Genomic DNA, 16557 nt, shown 5'->3' with positions numbered 1-16557 from the left:
GATAGTTAAGGGGAATGGTGGGTGGGGAAGGGGTGACGGAGTGAGAAGCTGGGAGAGGTAAAAGGCTGCAGAAAGAATGTATTGGGTGAGAACTGTGAACCATGGAAGAAAGCAAGGGAGGTGATGGACAGTTGAGAAGGGGTGAGAGGGTTACCAGAATGAAGGGTGGAAAAAGAGAAAAGGAGGGAGTGCAGAGAAATTTCAGCAATTTAGAGAAATCAATGTTCATGCTATCAGGTTGGAGGCTATCCTGACAGAATAATAATCCTAACTTAATAAGCCTCCTCTGCTACCACTAACACCACGGCCCCTGGCCATTGATGAGACCGGGCAGCTGCTGCTGACCCAGCAATAGTGTACTGCAAACCACTATGCTACCCTATCTGGGTGCATACTACTGCTTTCAGTACCACGTCCATTGCTCACAGCTGCAAGAGTGACGAATGCAGAGTAATACACATAAAAGTCTTTATCATGTGATAATTTTGCCAGAAAAGGTTGGGATATTATGACAGGATGTTAGGTTGGTTGAATGGCCAGAAAATGGATAAACTTCACTTGAGCCACAAGTCCATAACTTGAATATCATTTGTTCAATAAACTGACCGATAGTAATCAAGAAATCTTCAATGTCATAGGCCGAAAGTACTCATCTGGCAAATATTCCTCATTTGATTAACAGGCTCCTGGTCAAAACCTGTTCAGACTGGCCTCATCAGTCCACGGCCTCCTCTACTGTCGCAATGAGGCCACACTCATGTTGGAGGAACAACACCTTATATACCGGCTGGGTAGCCTCCAACCTGATGGCATGAACATTGATTTCTCGAACATCCGGTAATCCCCCCCACCCCCACCATTCCCCATCCCCTTTTCCCTCTTTCACCTTATCTCCTTGCCCACCCATCACCTCCCTCTGGTGCTCCCCACCCCCTTTTCTTTCTGTACTTTCCTATCAGACTCCCCTTTCTCCAGCCCTGTATCTCTCTCTCCAAACAACTTCCCAGCTCTTCACTTTATCCCTCCCCCTCCTGGTTTCACCTATCACCTTGTGTTTTTCTCTCCCCTTCTCCACCCTTTAAATCTACTCATCTTTTTAAAAAAGAATCCTGTCCTGATGAAGGGTCTCGGCCTGAAATGTTGACTGTTCACTCTTTCCCATAGATACTGCCTGGCCTGTTGAGTTCCTCCAGCAATTTGAGTGTGTTGCTTGGATTTCCAGCTTCTAAAGATTTACACTTGTTTGTAAGGACTGACCAAGTCACTCTTCAGGCAACCGTGGTAAACACTAAGATGAAAATGCAATGCTTGTTGGTCTGAGGACCATGCACAGGCCCAGTGCCTTTCTGAACTAAGACATTTTGCCATTTGAATTAGGTCTGCCTGGAGCATTTGCATTAGAATGACTCCACACAGCATTATTGCCTTCATTACTGATGTTCAAATTATGAAGCCGAAGAAGCTGTTTTCACAGGAAAAGCAACAAGGATCACATGGTGGGCTGTTGAAGCCAAATTTTATTGTCCTCCTGGATGGAAGAAACAGTTACGAGTTGATTGATTGCTGAATGTGGAGTCAAACTAGGCAAGGATGGCTGAAGGACACGAGTTTTAGAGTTAAGCAGAATGGAGATGGGCCCTTTGGCTTAATTCAGTTACGCCAACAAGTTACCTTGCCAAGCTAGTTCCATTTCCCTGCGTTGGCCCACATCCCTCTGTACCAGGGGTTCCCACCCTGGGGTCCACTGACCCCTCGGTTAAGGGTAAAGGTCCATTGCTTAAAAAGGGTTGGGAACCCCTGCTTTATACCTTTCTTATCCATGTACCTGTGCAAATTCCTTTTAAAGATTGTATTTACCCACCTCTGCCACTTCAACTGGTGCTCACTCCACGTGCCCATCACCCCATGTGAAAATGCTTACCTTTTGGGTTCCTTTTAAATGCATGCTCCTCTCATTTTAAATCTCTGCCCCCTAGCTTTAGGCTTCCTTTATCCTGCAAAAATGATTGTAATGCTGAGAATCAACTGGGTTTTCATCTGGTACTTTTATGGTCACTATTGCTGATAAGACTTTATAATTCCATATTAAATTACTTGAAATTGAATTTCCCAGCCGGTATCTAACCAATATCCCTGGATCTTTAGGGCAGGCCTTTAATCATTATTCACCAGCATTCATGTTGTCCTGTCATTCAGTGTGCAAACATGAAGAACAGGCCTTTCACCAAAACCAGGGCTTCAACATTAGAGTCACAGACAATTCATGACCCAAAGGATGTGATTCTGTCCATCATATCCATGTTGGTCTATGGCTCTGCTTTTATTCCCGGTCCTTCAGTCAGGGGATTCCAGTCTTCCCTGCACACTCTGCTTTCATTTCCCCTCCAGTCACTCTACTGATTCATTTAAAAGTAATATATTTTTTAACCCCTCTACCAAGAGGTCTTTAACAATGATATCGAAGCCCTCCATTTTATCTCTCAGTTCACTCTGCTCTCAGAAGGTTGGTCATACTGCCAGAGATTCCAACCTCTGTCAGAATGAGCCCAGCCAGTTCACCTTTCGTGGGTAGTAATTGATTTTGTAATTTAGTATAATGAAGGTAATCCTTCAACGCCTGGTTTTCTAGGCCTGGCAATGTTAATAGACCACTTCCCCCTCTCTTTCCAGAACCAAAGAAGTCTCGGCCTGAAGCATCGACTGTTTGTTTCTTTCCGTGGGTGCAGTCTGACCTGCTGACTTCCTCTAGCATTTTGTGCATGTTAGTGGATTGTGTTTCTTTTGTGAGGTACAGTCTCTTTGGATTCCTAAAACACAGGAGAACTGGAGCATATATTGCTATGAATGTACCACAGCTCTGAGGGGCCAAAGGGGCGGGAGCAGCCCCCTCCTTCCGGAGAATCGCAAGAGCACTATTAATTCGGGTCTTGGACCCTGGCAAATGAGAGACAATGTAACGGTTTTGGCCATGGCTCTTAGAGACACCTGTACTAAATGCATGTCCCTGCTACGTGACAGCTACCACGGATATGGACACCCTCGGGCAATGTGGGGATGGGGATTGCATCACCCTACTTTGATGGACATCTACAACTCTGCAAGTCAAGATAAAAGGGGACTGCAGAAGGCGGTACCCCAGCGATGCACCAGAAGTACTCGATCGCTCAACGCTCCCGTGATAGCTGGAAGCCAGTCAAAAGCCACGTGCGCAACGTAACTTCTCTGCCTGGGGAGCGGGTGGCTGATAATACCGAGAAGGACTTCAAACTAATAACAGGGAAACAACGCTCCCCTGATTCAACGGAGTTGCTTCGTCAAAGACCCGGGCAAGTTTTGTCGTTTCTCCTCACTCTCTCTGAGACACGTGAAACCCAGCGATTCCCCAAAAAGACTGAAGCCTGCAGACTTCTGAGTGACTTTTATATTTCCAACGGACAATATATTATCCCCTAGACAACAGTCGAGATTATTTCTTAATGATGATTATTGCTATACCCGCGCTTTAGATTGAGTTTTGCCGATGTATATGTTCTGAATGTTTGTATTAACCTTACTTTTGTGCCCCCCTTATGAATAAAACATTTGAAAATAGTGCCATCAGACTCCAACTGACCTCTCTATCTTTGCTGGTGAGTTATCCAGTTACGGGATACGTAACAATATTCATTCCCAATAACTCTCAGCACTCTAACTTATCATTCATGAACCTAAGTTACAAAATCAAAGACTACCCATGAAAAGTGAATTGGCTGGACTCACTCTAATGGGGGTTGGAATTTTCTCTATGTTCCAAACGCAGTGTGGTCCCAATTTCTGGAAGATTTGTTGATCCCTGCCGTGGATCCTCATGACTGAAGTCATTCATTCTAGGGCTGACTAAGCAGGACACATCTGTCCTTTCTCCCCCTTTCCATCCTTAATTTAGTGACCTGAGTCTCCCTGGAGTTCCAGTTCCTGTTTGTACCAGATTAGAGTGTCTGTGTAATGGTGGCTCCTTCTCCCAGAATTCATATGAAGTTTCCCATCATGCCCTGCCACATTTTGTGCAAAACAGTAAATGCAAGCAGGCTTTTTCCACTGAGCTTGGGTGAAATTAGCACCAGAGGTCATAGGTGAAGGGCAAATGTTGAAATATTCAAGGGATACCGGCGGGGGAGGGGGCAGGGCGGGAACTTATTCACCGGGGATGGAACAAGCTGCCAGTGGAAGTGGTGGATGTGGGTTCAGTTTCAGCATTTAAGAGAACTTTGGCTAAGTACATGGATGGGAGGAGGATAGAGAATTATTATCCAAGTGCGGGTCAACAGGAGGAGGCAGAATGCAGTTGGGTAAGGACTAGATGGGCCAAAGGGCCTGATTCTGCGCTAAGGCGTTCTATGACCCTGAACTGAAGAGGGTGTTAAGTGGCAATGCCGGTGGCACTGGAGTCACATGCCCACCTAAGTGGGATAAGGAAGGCCACTTTCATTTTCTGAAGGACGTTGTGAGTCAGATGGGATATTAACGATGATCGTGGAATGTTGTGGCTCCTGTTACAGAGTTTTAGTGAAGGAGCATTAAGCTGCCATAGCCGAGCTGCTTTCAATAGAGTAAATAGTTTTACACGAGCATTCATTTCATATACAATAACATTAATTATTTATTGAGCGGAATGTGAACTGAAGCCAGGGCAGGAGGCAATGAGTCACCTCATATCTCAGAATTAAAGCACACACCCTGCAGCAAAGAGCTCAACCTACCTCAGTCCTGTTGCCACGTCACGCTTGGGAAATGTGGGCACAACACTGAGGGAAAAGCTCTCAGTAAAAAAGCCTTTGCATTTGAGAGAGGTTGCACACAAACATTCTCTCTATGCCAGCTCGGGGAGCAGGAGCTGTAAACATTATGCAAATGAAAGCTCCAGCTCTCTGCACTTGTATTTCCTTTCAATGCAAACCTAATGCTACTGAGACATTGCTGCCTTTAGGTGTAAGCAGACCTAGGTGATGTCACTAAGAGGTCCACCTTTGCCTATTCAAATGAAGAAATTGGGTTGCAGCACCAAAATTGCTAGAGAATGTGGTTTGACTTTTGCACTTATTAACAGATGCAGAGGTCACGACAAAAGTTAATCCTCTTGCAGTATTGTTTACTTTGTAACAAACAATGACAAACACTCTTGACAGCTCAAGTTATTCTCAACATTTAAAAGACATTTGGATCAGAGGGAGGTGGGACAAATGCAGCCAAATGGGTCCATCTTGCTGGGCAACATGCTCGGCGTGGACAAGTTGAGCTGAAGGGCTGATTTTCCTGTTATATTACTCCATGAACAACAAGGTTTCCAGCATCTGCAGATACAGTCTTGAAGAAGGGTCTTAGCCCAAAAAAGCAATTGACTGTTTCCCTCTGTAGATGCTGCCTGACCTTCTGATTTCCTCTAGCAGTTTGTGTGTGTTGCAAGATTCAGATATTCAGTTTTGCTTGACTCAAACTAACTGGAGTCAAACTCAAAACCAATTGTCTGCTGACAGTTATAATTCGTGAAAGAAACTAATGTTGAAAGGAATAAAATATTAGCCAATGAAAGCAGAGCAACATTTCAGCAGCAAGGCAGCCCATTGCGTCTGACCTAATGATCTCTGATAAAGAGTGCCTTACCATTGGTTGCTTTAATGGTTATATCAGCTAGTGCCAGTAGCACAAACAAGCTCTGTGGCTGCAGTTTATAATTTACATGGGGCTCCATACTGAGGACTTTTGAAATATTCTCATTTCTGATAAGTTTGTACAAAGCCTACTTGTGAGGTTATGCCTGTGCAGCTCTTTTGACCGTTGTTAGAGAGATTTTTGGGGTCAGCACCTGCGGCAAATAACTTTAACTCGACTTCAGCCACTGGACTTCAAATTCGAATATTTATCGTCAATTAAATCTAAACTGCAGCTCTGAACAATGGGTTCCAAAGAATTGTGAACCACATAAAATGGAAGAACAGACAATGCTGATTTAAGTTTCTTACTCGTGTGTATTTGGGGTCTGTAATATAGGTGTGATCAGCGAGGTGGGAAGAACCAGGCGTTTGAAATTGTTACATGAACTTCAAAGGAAGCATTGTAAATATGGATTTGTTTGAATTGTCCTGAACTTTTCTTTGATTTTGAGCATACAAAATGTCACACAGTGTTGGATCAAGCAGACCTTTTGCTCCAAGAGGGGTAGGGAGGTGGTGTCTGTGTCTCTTTCTCACTCTCTCTCTCTCCTCCCCCTTCCATTCAGTGCACCTCTGAGAACTGGTCTGCCAATGCATGACTATTAGAGAGCCGAACACTTAGTTCCCTGATAACCAGTTGCTACTTTGAAAGGAGAAACTACAAGGAGCAGAATTCTCACACTCTGAGCTGAAGCTGGATGCACTGCTCCAACTTGCACTTGGCAGTCTGGGATAGGAATGATCAACTTGCCCCTCAGCAGGAGTAGGCCACGGGAACTCTCGAGCCAGCTCTGACTTCCGATTCTGCAGTTGCTGCTCTCGGTCTTGGCCTCAGCTTCACCATTTCCTGCAACACAGACTCCCCCATCTGTCCATCTTGGCCTTGAATCCGTCCGATGCCTTGGTCCCTCTGGTTCAAGATTCAAAAGCTTCGAAGTAAATTTATTATCGAAGTACGCATATGTCGCCATTTACCACGTGAGATTCCATCTCTTGCAGGCATTCACAATAGAACAAAGATATGCGATGGAATCAATGAAAATCTAAACATAAAGACTGAAAAATAACCATGTGCAAAAGACAAAACTGTAAATGGACGGACAGACAAAACTAAGAGCATTAATCCTTGAAATTGAGTTCATAGGTTACCGAATCACTTCTGTGTTGAGGTGAGCAAAGTTATCCACACCAGTCCAGGAGCCTGATAGCTGAAGGGTAATAACTGTTCCTGAACATGGTTGTGTGGGACCCAAAGCTCCTGTCCCTGAGAGACGCAGCTGGAAGGGAGCATGGCCTGGAAGGTAAAATTTCACCCCCCCCCCACCCCAAGAGAAACAAACCCTACTCATCTTGATCTGAAATGGACAATTTTTTTTATATAAGCGGAGTTGGAACCAGCGTAAGAGGTCATTCATTGGTGACGCAGCGCAAGGTTCAGGAAAAGCACGGGAGCTGTCAGCTTCTTTTCGGCGGGCGTGAGAGGCTGTTCATTAATAATGCAGTGTGAGGTTTGAAAAGAGTTTGTGCACTTCTGGCTTTCCCCTCGGCGGGTGGCAATCAGCACAAGGCGAGTAAAAAGAAAGGAGAGTGGCCATTGTTGGGGCAGCTTTGGCTCAACAGGCCTAGATGAGGACAGGCTTGGGCAAGAACAGGTGGAAGTTCAATGCAAGTAAGAACGTTTCTGGTAAGCTTTTTGTTCCTGTTAGTACTTAGCTGGTGAGCTGACAATGGAAGGTGGTATGTAGCTTGTGTGAGATGTGGGGAAATTTGGGAGAGTTCCAGCTTCCTGACAACTGCACGAAATGCATTGCACTGCAGCTCACAGAGAACATGTTAAGGAACTGGGACTGCACTTTGATGAACTTCCACTCATATGGGAAGATAAGGAGGTAACAGATGGGAGCTACAGTGAGGTAGTCACATCCAGATTGCAGGAGGCAGGGGCCTGGGTGACTGTCAGGAGGGGGAGATGGAATAGGCAGCTGGTGCAGAGCACCCCTGTGGACATTCCCCTGACTACTAAGTATATTGCTTTGGACACTGTTTGGTGGGGGAGGGAACCTACCTGGGGAAACCCTAATGACCAGTCTCGCCCTGTGGCTCAGAAGCGAAAGGTGGGCGGGGGGGGGGAAAGGAGTGCAGTGGTGATAGGGGATTCCATAATTAGAGGAGCAGAAAGCAGGTACTGTGGGTGTGAAAGAGACACCCAGATAGTACGTTGCCTCCCAGGAGCCAATGTCAGGGATGTCTGAGATCGGGGCCCCAGCATTCTAAAGGAGGAGAATGAACAGATGGAAGCCGTGGCGCATATTGCGAAGGAAAAGGGAAGAGGTCCTGATGAGAATATAGGGTGTTAGGCAGAAAGCTGAAAAGCAGGACGTCAAGAGTAGTCTCCGGATTGTTGTCTGTGCCAGTGAGGGCAAGAATAGGATGATTTGGCAGGTGAATGCGTGGCTGAGGAACTGGTGCAGGGGGCAGGAGTTCAGATTTATGCATCATTGGGATCTCTTCTGTGGAAAGTATGACCTGTACCAAAAGGACAGGTTACATCTGAACCCTAAGGGGACCAACGTCCTTGTGGCCAGGTTTGCTAGAACAATTGGGGAGGGTTTAAACTAATTTGGCAGTGGGATAGGAACTGGAGTGATAGGGTGAGAATGGGGCAGTTGGTGTACAAGTAGATAGTGAGGCTGTGAGGACGGACAGGCTGGTGAAAGGACAGTAGGATAAGCTGAAATATAACAAGGAGCTAAAGTAAAAAAGGGCGATAGATATAGGACTGAAGGTGGTATATCTGAGTCCACGCAGTATACAGAATAAGGTAAGATGATCAGTTGGAGATTGACAACTATGATGTTGTGGGCATCTCTGAGTCTTGGCTGAAAGAAGATCATAGTTTGGAGCTCAGTATCCAAGAACAAAAATTGTATCAAAAGGACAGGCAAATAGGTGGAGAGGGTGAGGTGGCTCTGTTGGTAAAAAATGAAATCAAATCCTTCGAAAGAGGTGATACTGAATCAGAAGATGTAGAATCCTTGTGGGTAGAGTTAAGAAACTACAAGGGTAAAAAGACCCTGATGGGAGTTATATACAGGCATCCGAACAGTAACCAAGATGAGGCCTACAAATTACAATGAGAGATAGAAAAGGCATATGAAAAGGACAATGTTGCAATAGTTATGGGGTATTTCAATATGTAGGTAGATTGAGGAAATCAAGCTGGTGTTGTATCCTGAGAGGGAATTGAGAGAATGCCTATGAGATGGCTTTTTAGAGCAGCTTGTGGCTGAGTTCACCAGGGGAACAGGAAGTCTGGAACTGGGTATTGTGCAATGGTGCTGATTTAATTAGGAAGCTTAAGGTAAAGGAACCCTGAGGAGGCAGTAGTCATAATATGATAGAATTGACTTTACGGTTTGAGAAGGAGAGCAGAAGTCAGATATATAAGAATTACAGGCACAGCAGATTAAAGGGAATTACTGAGGAGTGAGGAAAGAGCTGGCCAATATTGATTAGAAAGGGACACCAGCAGGAATGCTGACAGAACAACAGTGGTTAGTGTTTCACAGGAAATTTCAGAAGGTGCAGGAAAGACACATCACAAAGATGAAGACATATTCTAAAGGAAGGCTGAAATAATTATGGCTCATAAAGGAAGTTAAAAACATCATAAGGCAAAGTAAAGGGCATGTTATATAGCAAAAAAATAATGGGAAGGTAGAAAATTGGGAAACATTTAAAAACCAATAGAAGATAAAATATGAAGGGAAGCTAGCTAATAATATTAAAGGCAATACAAAAAGTTTTTTCAGATAGATAAAGAGTAATAGATGAGGGTGGAGATTGGACCACTGGAAAATGACATTGGAGAGGTAGTAATGGTGGACAAAGAAATGGCAGACAAAATAAATAAGCATTTTGAGTCAGTTCTCACTGTGGAAGACACAAGCAGAAATAATGCAAGAGTGTCTGGCTAAGAAGATGCTTGGGAAGTTGAAGAGGCTGAAAGTCGAAGTCATCTGAACCAGGTGGGTTCTGAAAGAGGTATCTGAAGAAATTGTGGAGGCATTAGTATTGATCTTTCAAGAATCACTAGATTCTGGGATGGTTTCAGAGCATTGGAAAATTGTAAATCTCACTCCACTCTTTAAGAAGGGAAGGAGGTGGAAGGAAGGAAATTACAGGCCAGTCAGCCTGACTTCAGTGATTGGAAAGATATTGGAGTCTTTCCAATTGGGAAGCCTCCAATATTGGAGAAATTGGATATTGGATGAGGTTTCAGGGTACTTGTAGGCACATGACAAAACAGGCCAAAGTCATCATGGTTTTCTAAAGGGGAAATGTTGCTTGACAAATCTGTTAGATTTCTTTGAAGAAATAACAAGTAGGGTAGACAAAGGAGTCACTGGATGTTATTTATTTTGATTTTCAGAAGGCCTTTGACAAGGTGCCACACATGAGGCTGCTTAACAAAATAAAAGCCCATGGCATTACAGGAAAGACACTATCATGGAAAGATTTGCTGGCTGGCAGGAGGCAGAGTGGAAATAAAAGGAGGCCTTTTCTGGTTGGCTGCCAGTGAGTCGTAATGTTCTGTAGAAGTCTCTGTTGGGACCACTTCTCTTCACATTATATGTCAATAATTTGGATGAAGGAATTGATGGCCTTGTGGCCAAGTTTACAGATGATATGAGGCTGTGTAGAGGAAGAATGGTGTCAGCAGGAGGACTTAGACAGATTGGGGGAAAAGGGCAAAAGATGGAATATAATATAGGGAGATGCAAGGTCATGCACTTTGTCACAAAGAAAAAAGGTGTGGATTATTTTCTAACTGTGGAGAAAATTCAAAAATCAGAGATGCAGAGGGACTTGGGAGTCCTCATGCAAGTTTCCCTAAAGGTTAACTGGCAGGTTGTGTCCCCAGTAAGGAAGACAAATGCAATGTTAACATTTTTTTCCTATGGGACTAGAATACAAAAGCATGGATGTAATGATCAGGCTAGATAAGGCTTTGGCCAAACCATACATGGAATATTGTGAGCAGTTTTGGAGCCCTATCTAAGAAAGGATGGGCTGGCATTGGAGGGAGTCTAGTGGAGGTTCATGAGAACGAAAAGTTTAACACGAGGAGCGTTTGATGCCTCTGAGTCTGTACCTGCTGGAGATTAGAAGTATAAGAGGAAATCTCATTAAGACTTATCAAACATTGAAAGGTCTGGATAGAGTGGATGTGGAGAGGATGTTTCCTCTTGTGGGCCTCAGAATTGAGGGACATCCATTTAGAACAGAGATGAGGAAAAATTTCTTTAGCCAGAAGGAGGTGAACCTGTGGAATTCATGGCCACAGACAGCTGTGCCGGCCAGGGTATAGTTAAGGCAGAGGTTGATAGGTCCATGATTATTTAGGGCATCAAAGGTTACAGGGACAAGGCAGGAGAATGGGGTTGAGGGGGATGATGGATCAGCATGATGGAGTGGCAAATACTCTTATACTTCTAATCTCCAGCAGGTACAGACTCAGAGGCATCAAACGCTCCTCGTGTTAAACTTTTCGTTCTCATGAACCTCCACTAGACTCCCTCCAATGCAATGGGCCAAATGCCTAATTCTCCTCCCATGTCTTATGGACTATGGCCTATTCCTTATTCTGAGATCGAGATTGTGAGACTTCTAGAGAACAGGTAACACTCACTTAGCTTCAGGACCTGTCAAAATGTTAGCTTTCAGTCAGATCGCCTTCTGTGTAAATAGCACCACTATTAAAAATCATGGTCCCCTGCACTAAATGAACTGAAGTTATCAGTTTGTTTAGTAATTACAAAGCAGGAAGGGATCTTCAAATGAGTAGTGTAGGTTTTCTATCATCTTGAATCACAAGGACATGAACCTCACCACATAACATCTTCATCAGAACCTTAGGGAATAGTATTAACCACTATACATCATTTTTATCACCTTATAAATGCTAGTCAAATGGAATTGCAGAGGGGTCTTGCCTACAGGAATTCACCCTCCACCTCACACTTGCTTCAAGATGACATGCAAAACTTACGGTCAGTGTCCTAACTTCAAGAGATGTGTGGTGAAGATTATTTTGATTGGCCTGGTTTGGAAAATCCAACTAGAGGAAGAGGATATGGCCCAGTCCATCACAGTTGGAGCTCTCCATGCCACTGAGCATATCAGGAAGGCAGCATCCAACATCAAGTACCCCCACCACCCAGAATCAGAGGGGTTACCTTCACTCACCCAAACACTGAACTATTCCCACAATCTATGGACTCAGCTTCAAGGACTCTTAATCTCACATTCTCAATATTGCTTATCTATTTATTATTGTTATCTTGTTTCTTTTGATATTGCACAGTTTATTGTCTTTTGCATATTGGTGGTCAGTCTGTCCTGTTGGTGCGATCTTTCATTGATTCTATTGTGCTTCTTGGTTTTATTGTGAATGCCTGCAAGAAAATGAATCTCGGGATTACACATGGTGACATATATGTACTTTGAAAATAAATTTACTTTTGAACTTATAAACTTCGATAGACAAAACACGTGCAAAATCTATAATCACCTTGGACGGCCAGACCACATCGCGTACATGCCCATAGTCAAAGTACACTTGTTATCAAAGTATGTATGCAGGATACAACCCTGAGATTCATCTTCCCACAGACAGCCACGAAACAAAGAAAACTATAGAACCTGTTCACAGAAAAATATGAACCCCACCACACACAAAATAAAAAAAAACAAATCACACAAACAGTAAATGTAACAATTGAAAAATACAACCCCCAAAGTCATCAAAAGAGTCCAGGCCTATTCAGTTCAGCTCAGTTTAATCTAGCGCTGTATTGCTTGTCGTCCATGGGCTGCCCCGATGAAAATCACACATAGTAGCAATGAAGAAAAAGGAGAAACCAGAAACACAATATAAGGTAAACTACCAAGTCCAATCCACATCGATTAAACTTTGCCCAAGACCCAGAAATCCAGCACCATCCTCCAACAGCATCGAGGGAGAGAGATGATTCGAACACAGGGACCTTTCTCCAGGAGTAGTGGCCAAGAGAGAGAAAGAGACCATCACACACAGACACCATCAGGGTCCCTAAACAAATGCTATTTTCAGCTCTTTCTCAGCAAAAGATGATTAAATGGACAGAGGGAACAATTCAAGGAGATTCTCAAAACCTCCTCAATAAAATGCAAGTCCCCCACCACCTCCTAGGGATGCCTAGCCCACGAACACTGAAACTAGGGAAGCAGTAGACACTTGGAGCCCATAGTCCAACCAGAAATAGCAGAAGTACCACTCTACCTCCCAATCTTCCCAGCCCTTGTGCGCCTCCCACTCCATTAACAATTGCCTTTTCTGGGTCGGATCAGATCATCCTCCAATCTGAGGAACTGTTTAAGAAAGGGCAGATGAGGTGAAGTAGGAACCAAGTTAGGCAAAGTTATAGAAAAGTATATCAGTGATAGTGAAGTTATTACCCCAGAGGATCTTTACCAGATATTGTACCTTAATTTTCTTCTCAATTTTCTTCAAATCCATTTTTGCAGGTTAACCGAGTTATTCCATCCATTCCACTCAGTTCATGTTGATAGAAGCATGCTTGATTAATTGAAAAAAGTCATGTGCTTCATTCCAATTAAGCCAATTAACATACTTTCAGTTCGTCATTGAACAGGTGTCTCAGACTTGCAGCTCTCCAGTTTAAAAGCAGGAAGCTGACCTGTGATTTCATTAACAGCCCACACAGTGCAAAATCTAGTCTTCCAGCAACTTATTCTCATCAACAGCAATCACCTAAAAATTTGTGAACAAACATACAAAAAGAGGGAGTGTGGCCTTAGTACTAGAAACAAAATTCCTAAATGCAAACTACAGGAATTCTGACCCAAAGTAGGACAATTTCAAAAACAACACAAGTACAGAATATACATAAACACTGTTAACATCTTGTAATCTGTGATTTGGCAGGCAATTTCACGTGCATTTGGTTCATCTTTACCACCTGTGTGATGGGAGATACAATCTGTCAAATGCAGAGATTTCTTTTTTTAATTAAGAACTCTTTAACTTCTGCAGTCAGGTTCAAATGGAAATACTGGTCCAAAGTTTCTCAATCATATTGAACTCAGGTTTGGCATGCAAATCACCAAATCAAGACAGCATGGACAATTAGGACCATCTGCTTTTGCATCCTTAGGATATGCAGAAGGCATAAATTTTCAAGGACGTGAAGCTCAAAGGGAAGCCACCCAGATGGAACATCCAAATGGAAGCACGATTGAAGGTCGAGAGGAAAGGAGAGACGCGATTAACTGTAAGAGAGCCTGTTGGCTCGTTTGAAGTGCACACCAAGGAGGGAGTGATGCCTTGTTTAAAGTGAACGTCAGAGTTAGGAATGAATAGGATGGGTTATCCCTATATTGCGTAACCACTTCACTTGAATTATCTTTATTACAAATTGAAGCAAATGACCTAGCCAGTGACTCGGCCTTCCCTATTTCAGTGATGGTTAATTTTCCCTTATCAATCAATGCTGGAATATTATGTCCCGACAAATCCTCCCTCACACCCCCACCATTTTCTTAATCATAAAAAGGATTTTGAGTGCACTGCAGGAGATAGTCCAGACATAATTGCAGACTGCACATTGGAACATGGCCTGGTAGTTCGAGGGGAGAGCACTCGGGCCATTGCTACCGTTCTTGGACTGGCAAGGAATTACAGGACATCCTCTTGGTTCAGCGCTACTTTAAAATGTGGAGCATTTAGTGACACTGGATTCCGTTTTACGTTTGGCTGATGATATCAGGAATGCACAGTCCAATTGGTGGCAGTAATGCACCTTTAAGTTGGACTGCCAGCCACCATTAAAAGACAGAAGAAGACACGAAAGCATCCTCACCAGCTGAACTGCTGTCTCTGGCATTTACTGAAAAAATGTGTCTGACCAAGAGAGAGCGCAGTATTTTAGCCAATTGGCAACACAACCAGCTGGGTCACAGCACGCCCAAGGTCAGTGCAGCCATGCATTTAATGTCACTTGGACTCAAGGGGAGCTTGACAGTTGCCCTCTGTGCAAATTGATTTCCTTGGATACCTCTTCACTTTGAAACTAATTGAACACTCAACAGTCCGGACCAGCATCTTCCTGCCAACACCACCTGTTATTTGGCATGAAACTCGAGGCTTGAGGTTGCAGGCTTAATTGAGATTTGGTGATTTTAAAGGATAATCTGTCAATTCGCCTGTGGGAAAATGTTTGGCAAGGAAGTTCTGTCCTACAAGTTATAGAGCTTCAAAGATTCCACTCGTAACTGGGAAAAAAACACATTGGTGTTTCACCCATGAACAAGACTCTGAAACTCTTGATTCCATCAAAAACCAATTGTAATTGAAAACCAAGAAATACGCAGAATTACGTTGATACAAGACCAAAGCAACAATAACTGAACTTTGCAACAATGTGTGCAATAGAAAGTGCAATTGCTGATAACAGTGGCAAACATATGGAGATTTGCAGGGCAGGGTGGGAAGGTGAAAGATTAAAGCTTTCCATGGAATGCTGGTCCTGATCCTGCTCTGCAAGCGAGCTAATCCTCCGCTCATGAAGGACGGAAGCGTGGAAGAGAGCAAGGAAAGAAAGCTGCTTGGAAAACCTAGATAATTACTGCTCAGTGTTAATTCTAGAAAAGCTGAAGGCGGCAACAGGAACTGATTCGCTGATCAGTTGCCTACAAGATAGCAAGTGTGCATAGCACAACAGTTACACCCCGCGGGTTTGCACAGGGAACAGAGCCATGTTCCAGCTTTAATGCAAACATTTCACACTGAACATTTGCACCAATTTTCCCTGCTTGGGACCACTCTCTTGGCCTTACCTGCTTTCCTTTATAGGCCGTGAGGAAGGTTTCACTTTGATAATGTGGTGAACTACATATACCTGTCTGGACATGCCCCCCCTGCTGACTGCTCCTGTGGCTCCTCCCACAGACCCCGGTATAAAGGCGATTGAGGCCTGAGCCCTGCCCTCAGTCTCCAGGATGTAGTATGCTGGTCAACCACTGCTTGTTCCTTTTTCCAGTCAATAAAAGCCGATATCTCACCTTTACGTCTCAGAGAGAGTTATTGATGGTGCATCAGATAAATTAGTGACTTGCCCCAGCAGCCCTTGGGGTGAGCTCACATTTACATTTCCTTGTCCAAGTCTCGTACACCGCCCACTCCAAATGTTTGAATTTAAGCCTCATTGAAATGATTCCAAACTCATCACTCCATCCAGTGGCCAGTCGCTGGAACAGCCTCTTGTTGTCATCAAAGATGCAGCAAGCAGAAGGATTTACCTGACTTTTAATGGTTCACTTTTTATGTGCAACATGAAGTAGAAAATTCAAATAAATTACTTCAGATCCACCCTTCATGCTTACGCTGACACAGGCACTGACCTACTGTGCTTTCATATGTCCTGTTGCTACCTGGAAGAGCACCTGTTGCCAAGAGTCACTTTTCCACATTATCATTTCCTGTATGAGTCTGCTTTTGTTACGCACCAGCAGATATGAAATTGAGTTGGATTTTTATAAATAAACAACAAAATTTATTAATCTCTACCCAAAAACATCGAAAAGTAAACAAACGACTAACTTAAACAGAAGTTAACAGTGTTATGCGTCTATAGTTATCAAACAGTCAAACTTAGAGATAATTCCTAACAGTTCTTATTCAAGCACAGTCTTAAAGTGGTAATGTAATAAGTCCATATGATTCAGGAAGTAAGTGAGAGGAGAGACTTTCCGAACCAGCGATGAGCTGAACCTTGAAGAAAAGACAAAACTGCTGACGCAGATC

The 16557-nt window shown here is 43.6% G+C and overlaps 1 protein-coding gene across 10 annotated transcripts in view; it reads right to left on the bottom strand.

The window, feature by feature from the left end:
• Window positions 1–15933, bottom strand: part of zbtb38 (zinc finger and BTB domain containing 38) — an 89800-nt gene extending 73867 nt beyond the window's left edge. For 2 of the 10 annotated variants that reach the window (XR_009516521.1, XM_059994209.1), the window contains exons 1-3: window positions 15816–15929; window positions 13219–13506; window positions 1922–1994 (exon numbers count right to left, since the gene is read on the bottom strand). The gene's annotated coding sequence lies outside the window, so the exon portion shown is untranslated. Of the gene's footprint in view, window positions 1–1921; window positions 3522–4739; window positions 4827–13218; window positions 13507–15590; window positions 15636–15815 lie in introns of those variants that run through there. The other 8 variants (XR_009516517.1, XM_059994201.1, XR_009516531.1 and 5 more) reach the window with 7 other exon arrangements.
• Between the last annotated feature and the right edge of the window lie 624 nt (window positions 15934–16557).

Source organism: Hypanus sabinus, chromosome 2 (genome assembly GCF_030144855.1).
Source record: "Hypanus sabinus isolate sHypSab1 chromosome 2, sHypSab1.hap1, whole genome shotgun sequence".
NCBI classification, from domain to species: domain Eukaryota; kingdom Metazoa; phylum Chordata; class Chondrichthyes; order Myliobatiformes; family Dasyatidae; genus Hypanus; species Hypanus sabinus.
The sequence above is the reverse complement of the archived record's forward strand: the minus strand, read 5'-3'. Positions and strand labels throughout refer to the sequence as shown.